Source organism: Halichondria panicea, chromosome 1 (assembly GCF_963675165.1).
Source record: "Halichondria panicea chromosome 1, odHalPani1.1, whole genome shotgun sequence".
NCBI classification, from domain to species: domain Eukaryota; kingdom Metazoa; phylum Porifera; class Demospongiae; order Suberitida; family Halichondriidae; genus Halichondria; species Halichondria panicea.
In genome coordinates, this window is record NC_087377.1 from 9,516,760 (window position 1) to 9,530,721 (window position 13,962).

Sequence of the window (13,962 nt, forward strand, 5' to 3'; positions counted from 1 at the left end):
TTTTGTTGCCAATCCCTCTTTGCTCTATCTATGATTAAACTATTAGTGTCAAGAGAGAGAAATCGCCATCACAACTCTAGGCTCATACAAGGAGCACTGATCTTACTGAGATGGCATCAAACAAGCGTCTGGAAGCAAGTAGACTTACCAGAGCCGGTAGGTACTGACAGAAAAACGCCCACCACTCTACCACAGTACAAAAGAAGACAAAGCCTGACTTTTCAACACTGGAGAGAGCTTGAGCAAGAGCAGAGCAGAAGTAGAAACCATCACAACAAAACTAGTCACTAGTCTAGGTCATAAATGTTGTAAGTAGCTGTGTTATTTTATTAAAACTGCTGTGATTTGTGCAACGACATTATTGTAAAATATACAATATACTGATTAATTTACTAAGATATCTCGATCCCCAAGAATCTTGGGGCAATTGACGCATGCGCAGACAGTGTATACCAGGTCTTTCTCAATTGAGAGCGGCCTGGAATCGAGGCTAGTCGTGTCCCAACAGAGGACAAAATATGGCCATTTATAGGTGGTTATACTTTGACCTCCGTTTAAGCCGCTAGACACAAAATATTTTAAGTGGTTTGAAATCGAGGCTAATATAGTAACCTCGACCGACCTCCGATTAGATACAACCCTCTAAATATGCGACGCAAGGACTCGAAATAGTATTCGCCCTCCAAAAGTAGCATTGTAATTATTTACGCTTTAAATTGAATAAATACGGTAGTCCCATGCCATATGTGCAGTACATGTTTTACTATGCACCATTGCCACTCTTAAAGCCTTGCAATAGCGTTCGATCAACATCAGTAAAACTGAGCTACTTCTGATCAGCATGCATGCCTCTACAGTTTTATACCATTATTACTAGAATATTTTACGGATAAAAAACTTTTGCGATTGAGCCAAATCAGCAGAAAACTTTACCCTTTGCAATTAACTATTTCATTCTGGCAAGGATCGTGTGTATTTACTAGTACTAATTTAGTTTTTATGATTTTATTGTTGCGAATTGATCAACCCTCGCAAAGTTTGCATATGTTTGTTTAGATCATGTTTGCCATAAATACTGCATCTGATTGGCTAAAGGAAGTGTTCTATCCAACTTAGAAAATCATGTACTTACTTAGAAAATCATTTACTTCACTTAGAAAATCATGTAGCAAAGATTAGATAAAAACATTCAAATCTGATTGGCTAGATACTCATGGTTGCTATGATCTAAAATGCTTAGACACTGTTTAGGAAGTTTCCACATGATTTAGAAGTCCTCAGGGCTAGTAGAACCCTCACTACGTCCGGGATACTACAACCAGCCCTTTGGACTTCTAAATCATGTAGAAACTTCCTAAACAGTGTCTAACTATTATATATTTTATGTTCGCAAAAACATTCTAGTAATATGGTAGTCAAGTTTATTTCTCCTGTTATAGTTGATAGTTGTTAATTTGTACAACATGCACCTCTGGTTGTGGTTGTGAGACATACTTATAGAAACGTTGAGGGTTGAGCACTTTAATACTCGCCTATAAAAAGACAGTGATAAATTTCTACGTAACGGACAACATTCATACCAATATACCATATATAAACGTCTGAATTGAAGCGCCTTGCCTTAATTATAGATATAGGCATGATATAATTAATTGTCCATGCAGGCTTCCCTGAGGATGAAAGCAGCAGCAATTGAATTCAATAACACATTATTCAGTGGAAACTGAAAACAACGATGTTGATGTACGTCCTTTAAATTTGCGAGACTGGTTTATTTTGTTTTGTTTGTGTGTTATTTGAATTTTTATTGTCTATTTCACAAACTTTCACTTGGTGTAGTTGCATGGAATGCTATAGTGTGTTCAAACAACCAAATTTTGCGTGACTATTGTGCCAAATCACGCACTGTTTTGTATGAAAACCATGCATCATTTTACACACTCACCACTATATATACTGATGACTCGTTGATAAATCTGATGACAGTCAAAATAATTAATGACACCTCAATAAGAGCTTTTAAAATACACTAGCTACATGGTATCTACAAGGACAGTGTGATGCAAATTATTATTGATCCAATCATAGTGACTGTTTGTTAGTGTAGTGATGAAAAAATTATTGATCTCCAGCTCCAGGAAGGTGTCTTGCGTGAACACAAACATTTTATTTTTTTACGGCTATAATTATAAGTTTCACACTGAAAAACTCCACTGGATACTCTCCAGGTGGTTGGGCCGCCTAGCTGTTTGACCACTTCCTACACCGATATTGATCTCAGTATTATTTTCATTAGGCAGATTTTATAATGCTTTCCGTTACTTTCCTCTTGTAAAAGCGGTGCTAGCACTCTGTCTGCTAGAAGGAATTAGTTAAATGAGACAACATTGCCATTGAAGAGAGTGCTTACATGTAATGAGAATATGGCAAAATGAGTTTAATAAACAGCATGGCCTGAGGTTGGTCTCGGCGGCCACAACGTCTACAAGGGGTATAGATGTTATTAACGAAGTAACATGATCAAGAACAATTAAATGCATGGCAGCGGTAAATCTGATCGTGATAATGTAGCGCAATCAATAGCCAATTAATTGTTGGCAAGTAACGAATGCCCCACTGTCTCAAGATAGAAATTAAAATCCTGGTGAAGATGCCACGTAAAAATTGTAAGACAAAAAGACCTCGTTGAGCTTTACTGGAGGCTTATATAATTATTGCAAATTATCAATGATCTGGCTTAAGAGTAAACAGACAACAATTTATACGTAGCTGATATAATACTTTGTTACTGTACGTGTAGCTGGAGTTTTGGATAGGGATTAGTGGATTATGCTCGAGATATTGCTATTCTTTTATGCTCAAGTTAACAGCCTATTATTCTTTTCAAATTGCCTATTATTCCCACATTATTCCTCCAGACCCCGTGTCGTTGCACAAGTAACATCAAACTATTATAAATAATGCATGGCCATATGACTTTATCTATAATATAGAATGCCAAGGAGATAAGTAGTCTGTAGCCACCAGTATACTTCCGTCAGGCCTATATAAACAATTCGTACTGACCTGTATTCAAAACCTGCCTATTATTCTTATAAAGGTGCCTAGTGTGCCAGCATAATTCTCACCCAAAAAAATGCCCTATTATGCTCAAAATTATGCCAGCATAATCTACCGTGGCCAAACCCTAGTTTTGGAGAATGCAGAACAACATTTTCACTATTTTCATCCATAATTGGGCTAAATTGTTTGTGTCCATCGTCTTCACATGCACACTTTATACACTATAGCCTCGATTCCAGGCCACAGGCCTTGTGAAGGAGGCACCAGACCATCATCTAGAATTTCTAACTCCTCTGAGCTATAGAGTTATCCTTGATAATTTATTAATAATTTAACACTATTCCCTTGCACTGTTAAAACAGGGGCGTAAACAATTCAGGGAGGGTGTAAACAAAATTTAGCTCCCTCAAAATTACTGCAATACAGGGGGGTAAAGAAAAAATTTAGATGTCTCATATAATACCCGCTTGTACCCTAAGTCCTATATTGAAGTGAGCCTCACTATGTTTTTATCTATAGGGCTAAGTCAATCGTCTTCACATGCGCACTTTATATATATACCATATAGAATTTCTACCTCTTTTGAGCTATAATTTATAGTTATCCTTAATTGATCTTGCATGCACTGTTAAAATAGGGACGTAAATAATTCCAAAAACCCCTTCTATATACTGAGTAAATCTGGTGCTGGTGTAATAATAGTGAGCACGGGGTGTAAATAATCTCACGTACTGCACGTGTATATACTGTTTTCTGACTCGTAAGTTTTCTAGTTCTGCATGGTCGGTGTCTTTTTCAGTTTCAGAAACAGACAGAAAGTTTCAACACCAAGTTATTGTATACGCTTTCCCATTAGTTTCCTCATGTAAAAGCAGTGCTAGCTAGCACATTGTCTGCTAGAAGGAATTAGTTAAATGAGGTTTTCACCCGTTGTACTGAACAGCCATTGAAGAGAATGCTTCCCTGTAGTCCGGAACATAATGAATTACTTTTGCGGTGACATTGATTATAAGCTCTCAGTACAGCTCAGACTAGTATAGCAGCTAGTATATCATACATCATCAGAAAATACGGAGGGGGCGTATTTTTGGGCAGGTACGGTAATTTTATTGTAGGATACATGAATATACACTGTAAAAATTGATACGTGATTATCCCACAATTTATGAATTAATGGTTACTACACTGTAAAACTGGATTTCACACACTATGTATGTACTTATAACAACACAATTACAAGAACTGTACAGGGCAGATCGTTGAATATACAGTAGACTCTTGCTAATCCGGTCACCCTTGGAGACAGTGCAGTTTGGCTGCAATAGCGAGGTGGCTGCATTTCAGAAAATAGCCACGGCTAAAAAACAGTCCTGCCTTGAATAATATGTAGTTCTCTCTCTCTCGATTAATTATTCTCTCTATTTAAGTCTTCCAAACCACACCCAAAACGTCATATCCGGCCATAATAAACATATAAAATTAAAAACCTAGTTTGGGGCAGACAGAACTGACCATTACACAGAATAAAATAGCGAGTGGCCGCATTTCAGGGTGAGTTTTGCAGTAATGATCAAACTAGCAAACGAAACGACCATATATTGAGGTGAACGTACTTCAGAGAGGCAGATTAGCAAAAGTCTACTGTACAACAACATAATAGTTCTACAATAATTATAATTTATTATACAATCTAACTAGATCTATAAAAGTTAGATCGACAGCAACAAATCCACAGAATTAAAATTTACACAATTTGATATAACAAGAATATAAGGCAGTTTCAAGTTACTCTTGTGTGTAAGGCACCCTATAAATCACAGCCAGCTGCGCGCGACTGCATTGAAAATTTATAGATGAATTATGTCTGAGCAGTTTAATAAACATGTTTCGATGCTGCTAAGGGGTACAACACACAAACAGGGCTGGGGGCATAGATATATAAACACACGGCGGGCCTGGGGTGGTTGTTTCTCCATGTAACCATTCCTAGATTACATCATCTATATACCTTCTTAATGACGTCATAGTAGCAGTGTATAATAGCAGCATTCAGTATATTATAGTACTAGGTATAGCGCTGGTCCACTAGATCTAGCTTGATAGATCTAGTTCCATAAATTAACAATGGGGACTTGTGAATTTGGGTGATTGCATATAACCTATGCCATGTTCTACTGAATAGATCTAAAAACTGGCTAACCTTTAGCACATGCTGTTGCTTGGGATCAGAACAGTCTACTGGCAGTCTGAGAGTCGAGTTGCAGAGAAGAAGACTGCATTTGCGTGTGTGCGCGCGCGCACATGGCAAGGGGAGGCTCTGGATCACATGATCAATTTTTTTCTGCAATGCAGTTGCAGCTGCTCTTCTATTTCTTTTGAGATCAAGTCCTTAGAAAATTCTTCAGATTGCGCTCTCCTTTGCACTTTGAGCTCCAAAGGAGAGCAGAAGTCTCAAGTCATCAATACCAAAAGTAAGAGTGAACTACTGTAGACGTCTATATAGATGGAAATTTTACATCGATTTAAAGCGACCCTCCAATGGCCAAATATGCGACACCCTCGATCTTTTCCCATTTTCTGACCTCTAAAAGTAGTGTGCTGCATTGACAATTATTTTTTTATGTCACGTCCTAAATAGAGGTCAAACCATAGCCTCGATTCCAGGCCGCAATAAACAATGTAATTTAAGCGGCCTAAAATCAAGGATAGTAGAGTAACCTACCTCCAATTAGTTGCGACCCTCTAAACATGCGACACCAGGACTTCAACATAATTTTTAAACCTCCAAAAGGAACAACCCTCTGGCTTCGTAATTATTTTAAAGTGTCGCCTTAAATCGAATAATTACGGTACCGCAAAAATTAAAACTGGCCCACACACCGGTATTTTATACGTTTACACATGAAAACTTGTTGGTGGGTGGGTGTGATTTCTTGGCATTGAAACGCAAATACATCACAGCGCCACTCTAATAGAAGCGCCAAGTTCACAAAATAATTAAAATTTTACTCCAATTGAACACCAAGTAAATTCTGGAATTATTTTTTGCTGGCGCGTAGGTATTAGATTATATAACGTGGCCTTTAATAGAGACTTTATATACAACTGATACGAAGCCTCATGGAAACAACTACTCAGTACTCTAAGCGTCACTCTAATATAAAACCAAACTGGAATTATAGCTTGTTCTATTTGTGCGCCACTGGAAGATCATAAGTGGCGCTGTAATTAGAAGAAAGACGGTAATTATTATAACTGCAAACATTTCTTCTGAGGGCTCTCGATCCATTTAGCGAAAATTTCCCGCTATGCGGTATACACATAGTTTGTGCATAATTATAAAACACAAACTATGTATACCGCATAGTTTAGAGTTAATTAATTATAGAAACTAACTCCAAAAAGGTCCAGTTGAAATTCAATGATTTTGACGCTGCTATTTAGGTTTTATTTGTCAGGAATCTCCTTAACCATCAGGGTTTCATCTAAGATAAAATGTTTTGGGGGAAAGAACTTTGCACGCGGTACATAGCGCGCCGCAAAATTGTGGGGGCCATGCCCACTTTGTTAACCACACCCCCAATTATATGCAGTACAAAGATACCAGTATTACAGGTTACATGTACATAGTCGGATTAATAAATAATTATTTATTGTGAAACTAATTAGCTATGTACAAGTCTCGTGTACGTAGTATTAATTGATGGTTTCATTATTCCACAAAAATGTTTAGGCCTACTATCTGTCCACTAAAAGTAAGAATGAACTACTAATTACGGTCATGCTTTTTATGATTGTACAATAAAAGGTCCTCATTTTGCTTTTCAAAGTTGGTAGTATAGGTCCTAGATTAAACTCTTTCCGTTGATGAACCTCAGTGAACCCCTATTCAGTTACGAGATATGCTTGCTACAAAAAGTAAGAGCACTACACCCGTCAATAAATACCATTATTATAACGGGTATAATTATTTCGAGGGTATAAATGTTCGCAGTTTTATACCCACAAAATTAATGTCACATGCATGAAGGCTGCTATTCTGCAAAAACCGTTCATAAACGGTTTTCTACAAAAGTTTATACCCTCAAAATATACCCTCTATACGGTATCTGAATGAGTTATAACCAGGGCATCAGCTGGAGAAACACTTGAGCAACTTACAGAGCTGGCTAAAATTAATGTTTACAAGCGTTCTACAAGCCTAGGGTTTGTCGCGCCAAGGTCACGGTAAACTAACTGCCAGCTAAGCAAATAAGATAGTTATTGTGGGAACACAGTACATTGAAAACCTATGTCAAAAAGATTGGAATCAATTGAAAGAGAGATCACGAGATGCGTGTCGTACCTCCTCTGGTACTAAGTGCTACAGTACAATGTGTTAGAATTAGATACTACAGTAGAACCTCGATTATCCGGCCCTCCATTATCTGGAACCTCGATTATCCGGCTTGGCAGTTTTCTTGTTATCAGATCAGAAAATGGGCGTTTCCCTCAAACGCGCATGCGCGTTGCAGCTGTTACCATGGAGACATGCCTGCTTATCTTCTGCGCATGCGCAGAGAACCATGTGGCACTGCTGTTTATCAATGAAGTGGGTGGATCAAGGCGTGGTTTATCATTTGATTATCCGGCATATTCACTTATCCGGCCTGCTTCTGGAACCAAGGTGTCCGGATAATCGAGGTTCTACTGTATACTGATTAAGGCGATTCGCGATATCTTCTATATTAGGAAATTTTCTGACCTCTAAAAGTAGCATTGACTTATTTTTTTTATATAGCGTCCTAAATAGAGGTCAAAATATGGCAATTTATAGGTCACTGGTGGTTATACTTTGATCTCCGTTTAGGCCGCTAGAAACGAAGTATTTTAAACGGCTTAAAATCGAGGCTAATAGAGTAACCTCGACCGACCTCCGAATTATATACAACTCTCTAAATATGCGACGCAAAGACTGCAACATAAATATTCGCCCTAAAAAAGTGGCATTGTAATTATTTACGCCTTAAATCGAATAAATACGGTAGTCCCATGCATGTGTGCAGTACATGTCTTACCATGCACCATTGCCACTCACAAAGTCTTGCAATAGCGAAACTTCTTCAGATCAGCATGCCTCTACAGTTTTATAGTTAAGTTTATTTCTCCTGTTATAGTTGTTATTTTGTAACACTCCTCTAATCGTGAGACATGCTATAATATTATATGATTATAATTATAGAAACATTGATGGTTGAGCACATTAATAGATTTAATCTACTCGCCTATAAAAAGACAGCGATAAATTTCAACGTAACAGATGGCATTCATACGTTTATTATACCATAAACGTCTGAATTGAAGCAAGCGCCTTGCCTTATATATAGATAGGCATGATTATGTCCATGCAGGCTTCGCTGAGGATGAAAGCAGCAGCAATTGAACACACATCATTCAATGGATCCGAAGCTGAAACAACGATGTTGACGTCTTTAAATTTGCGAGACTGGCTTGTTGATTATTTGAATTGTTATTGTCTATTTCACATACTTTTATGGTAGATCTAGCTCTATAGTTGTACAACATGGAATGTTATAATGTGTTAAAACATCAGCATATATACTTTTCAATCGCACAATTGCGTAATTATGACGAGTCCGTTTATTACACACTCCGAACCACAGAAGCATTGTGGCACAATTAATTATTTGTGAGAAGGACTGATTATTGTAGAGGAAGTTATGCAAAACTTTATGTAATGATCTTTACCAAAAATGGACATTGCTGCCTATTATTCCCAGTTATTCTTTAGACACCTATATTATGCTAAAATTATTCCGAGCAGACGTTAGGCCACATCGCCAATATTTCCACCAGCCCGGACTCAATCTGGGAGAGTCCTAGTCAGGAATCAGCATTTCCTTTGTAAACGCATACCGATATCTACCAAGCCACTAGTGACACCATGCACCACCCACCGACTGCTAAGGGCGACTTTTGACGCCCATGGTCCAGAGCCTAGAGCTCCATCAGCGATACCAATTCCTCAACATTTTCCTTGAAGATCCTCCAGGTCGTGCAAAAAAACCACTCGCCTCATTGAGACTTATCGCATCCAATGGGAGCTGGGGAGAGAAGGGAAGTGAAAGACATGAACTAACCTCGAGGACTGACTCACCGTATTCACCCATATCTATATATATTCTATAGTTAACTTAGGTAATGATGATTATGTGATTTGTGCAGTAGCTCCTCTTGTTGTATAAAGATAAATTGATTCTTACAGCGACAAACATAATGAATAATGTATGATTAAAGGATTTAGTGTAAGCTAATAACCTACACTATGAGGTTAAAATGAGCAACTGTTGCTATAACTACACGACTGTATTATATAAAATTCGGTTAGTTTTTCGTTCCATTCCTCACAACTTTAAGAGCCATCCCTTTCGGTAATGCATTGAACACCTCTGAATAAAGTTCCTGAGGAAGCTGGCTGGAGTTAGGTTTAGTTGCTTCTTCAACACGCTTACCTGTACTCTAAATGTGTATGCATGTAGGTATAATAATGTATAACCTACACTATGAGGTTTGAGCAACAAACAACTGCATGTATAGAGTACACCATATATAGCATTTAATGTCTATTTGCAACACTGGCATCTACACTGTACATGAACAATATAACAAATTAATCTTTATTGCACCGCTGGCAATTGGGTGCAACATAATTATATCCTATAGTTGGCGATACTAAAAGTAAGAGCTATTATAGCTGTGAATAATGGCCTATACCATAAAATTCTAATTAAAAAAAATGATTTTCTTTAGCGCACAAATAGAACGGAGAACAATACATGAGCTTCAACTGCCGCCTCATTTAGAGTGATAGCCATGTTGAAACTGCAGGATGAATAGCTTAATTTGGCGCCCAATTAGAACCAAACGATTCATGAGAAGTTGGCGCTAAGATTAGACTTTACAGTACCACACTAGCTTAGGCAAACTTTCTGACCTCTAAAAATAGCGTTGACGATTATTTTTTAGTGTCCCGTCCTAAATGGAGTTAATGTAGTCACACCCTAGCCTCGATTCTAACCCACTGGAAAATAGGTGTTTTTAAGCGGCTAGAAACCGAGGCAAGTATAGACTAAGTAGAACTACCTACACAATTAGACGCGATCAATTATGCCACCATAGCTATAATGTACTGACTAATGTGAACTGGGTTGTACTGTACACGGTACATGTGAATGGCATGCAGTACATTATTGTATGGCTGATCCATGATTAACGATTGCACAATTCATATACATATTATTGGGGCGAGCGAAGCGAGTCCTTTAGTTAGTCTTCAACGTTGGTCCATGGTATGTATGTATGTATGTATGTATGTCATGACCGGCATACGATATTTGCTTTTGGGACTCGTGATCCTTTACCAATTTCTAATCGTATCTTAGTATGATAAAGAATAAAGATATGAATAGCGACAAAACAAGAAAAATTAAAGGAGGGAGCGGGAGCGACAGGCAAGATCATCAGAAACAGCTAAAAAGAGGGAAAGGAGGCTTGCTAGACCCAGAGAAAGATACAGGGCACACAGGAGCAGCAGGAAGTGAAGGTAACTAACTCAAAGGGTTCTGGCGTTTACCTATTAAACATAAACATTTTGTGTAGAAAATGCACAAGCCAGCAGAAAGTGGCCAAACATTATTAAATGTCCATTTACAGAGACTCCAGAGGCCACATAGGCACGCTTGGAACAACACAGGCAGAGGCATACAGACGTGAATCCAGATATGCCTCTATTTGAACAATCTACTGTTCAATCCAAGATGCTGAGGATATGTTTATATCTGCAGTCATGTCAATATGTCCATCTATCGATTACCACTTGGGCAATATGGATACACAGGCCATGTCATCAACCTGCCACAAGATGTGGTGTCATTTGCACAATCTCTTCCAGCATAGTTTGATGCATTGCTGCACTTGTGTCACCCTAGTAATAAGCACATATTTTACTATTAAAGTGGGTGTTTATCAAGTTAACGCATCCTACAGTGGTCTACACATGGTGTCAATAAGTAAACACTAGATCATAATTATGAGTTGATAATTCGTCCAATACGCTAACTTTCACTATTTATACAGAGAAATCATTGTTGTACTGGAAGCCACCACTTTCTTCTAAATGAAGACGAGAGGCTATAGTTATGACAACTGCAATTCACAATGGGCACCACTAAGGAAACACTTGAAGGCAGGTCTTATCATGTATCTCTTAATCTACTGTACACACAACATTAGGGGTGATAAGAGGATATAACTCTCTGACAACCAAGTACCTCTAGAAGTACGGCAAGCCAAGTGAGCAATAATCTGACTGAAATACTTACTATTCATAAACACTACCTCCAACTAAGGCAATAGACGCACACATGCACTAGAATGGAATTGGCAGCTAGGTGAGAAAGCACATAATTATGACAATGTATTAAGGTCGGAGCAATTCACTCAATGGTAACCATAATTATATGTGTGTGCACACGATCAACTTTTATGCATAAAATAATTCTTACCAGAGCAACTTTGTATGAGGTCAACTGTCAGTAGATCAACTCTTCTCATAGAATCAACTTCATAATTATGATCAACTGATGGCTAATAAAATATATAATTATAGTCATGCCTCCTATGTATGTTGAAATGGTCAAAGAATGTCTGGATTCTTCTCTTTTACTGTCCATTAAAATGCTATCCCTCAACATTATATATGGTTGATGGTTCTGGGCTGATGTGATTGAAATAATCCCAGTGATCCAGGTTGTACTAAGTGCATGAAATAGTTTACTAGCTCATCAATGTTCGGAGCATTCACGGCAAGCCAGGCTATTAACAAATGTCAGTGGAAAAAATGCCACAGATGCTCTTATTTTCGTGCAGATCAGTATAAATCTACCCTCAAATTTAACGTTCTTTCCTCTAGACTCTAGAGCTCCTCTGAATTCTTGATGAATTGAGCCATTGTGAATGAGTGCATGTGCATTGTGCTAAATATTCAATACCTGTCAACCTCTGGCATGGACGCATATGCATGCACGATAGTAATTAGCTAAAAACAAGAGTCAACACCTTTATTTCTGGATTTCAAGATTGGAGTTGATTTGAGGAGTTAAGTTGATCCTATAAAAAGTTTATTCTATGAGAGTTGATCTATTGACAGTTGACCTCATGTAAAGTTGATCTGGTAAGTTGTGCATGGGAGTTGATCTCGTGTGAGGCAATCCCATGTGTACATGTGTCTCAATTGACAGATAATAGCTGTATATTCAACATCGAAAGTGAAAGTGATTTAGTTGAACCGTTTGTGATAACTGAATCCCCTCAAGAACACATACACAAACATTTACTATCAAAGATCAGGGACTTACTTTGAACAATTGCTATTACTGACACAGCACTCACAAGCACACTTGAACTCAAACTTTTACTCTAACTGATACCTACAAGTGCACAGTTGACACTAACTACATGTACAAACACACAATCAAATGCTTTCCTAACAGGCATTCAAGGTACATACCGTACCGTTTCATTAAAACATTGTAAAAATGCTTTAACGCTATATGCACATTTTATTGCAAAACTGTTTGAATGGCACCACCCAATTTTATTGCAGCAAGAAGTTTGAGAGCATGCTAGGTGAACTATAGCTGGCTGATCGTACTAGGATTAGCGTAGTTATCACAAATACGGACTACTGCTGGAATATTGTTACGGTAAGGTAAGACAAGTAGAACAGTCTATATAATTATTGACTTATGTTTAGACTTATAACCAACTCTTTAGCATTATAGCTTCTGGAGACTTTGTGCTGTCGAGCTGTAGATTTCTCTGAAACGTTGCAACTAGATAGGGTGTGGCTATGTTGTACTTTCGCATGCGAAAAACGGTGTGGTAAACAGCACGGTAGCGAAATATTGCTAAAACGGTACGTATCACGCATGCATGTACTACGGGAACTTTTATTGACCGCTACGTACACTACAAAAAATAGTACCTTCATACTAAACAAGACCTCCTCCACTCACCCCCTCGCTGGCTGGGGGAACCATATCCGGCCCTCCCTTATTTTTGGAGGACCTCTTGGGCTTGTTCACCACGGCACACATAACTCTGGAGGCAGCGGTCTCGTGCTCAATCGTGCAGGGGTCCTGGGTGGGGATTGGTAGTGTATGCTAAATAGCAGTAGGGAGTAATAACCAAAGCAGTAGGTTCACAAAGCGACACTAGTTGTAAGAAGGTACATGTACAAGGTAGTTAACTTGCACCCTACATTACGAAAACCTTGGAGTATCTATATGTGTGTATGATGCAACAAGTACTTTACACATACCTGATACACAGCTTCTGGTGGAGTTGGCTTTGGTTTTGTGTTTTTCTTGCCGTTTTTATCGACCATGGCGTACTGGTCCTCAGTGCCTGGAGCTGCCTGGTGCTCAATGGATTTGGGGTCAGCGTACAAGGAGTCAGGTGGTGGGGGAGATGAGTTATGCCTGAATGAGAAAATTGCCATGGTATTAGAAATGAGTGTACATATATGCATGCATCTTTGTACACGTGTATACAATTGTGACAGATAAATTATTGGGTTATAAATTACTTCCAGTTTAAAAAAGCACAATAAATGAAAGCACCACAGGTGCTGATGCCGCGGTGAAAAGCTAGCTGCAATAATGCTAATGCTTTTGCTATTGCATGCAGGGCAGGAATGGTACAAGATAGTGGGAAACAATCGATCCTGATCGTTGCTGAGAAGATTACAAAAAAGTCCCATAAATAATGGCTGCTGCATTCAGTGGAGCTTTGCAGCTCTTTCGCAGCTACCAATAGGTAGCGTACTAGTGCAGAGCT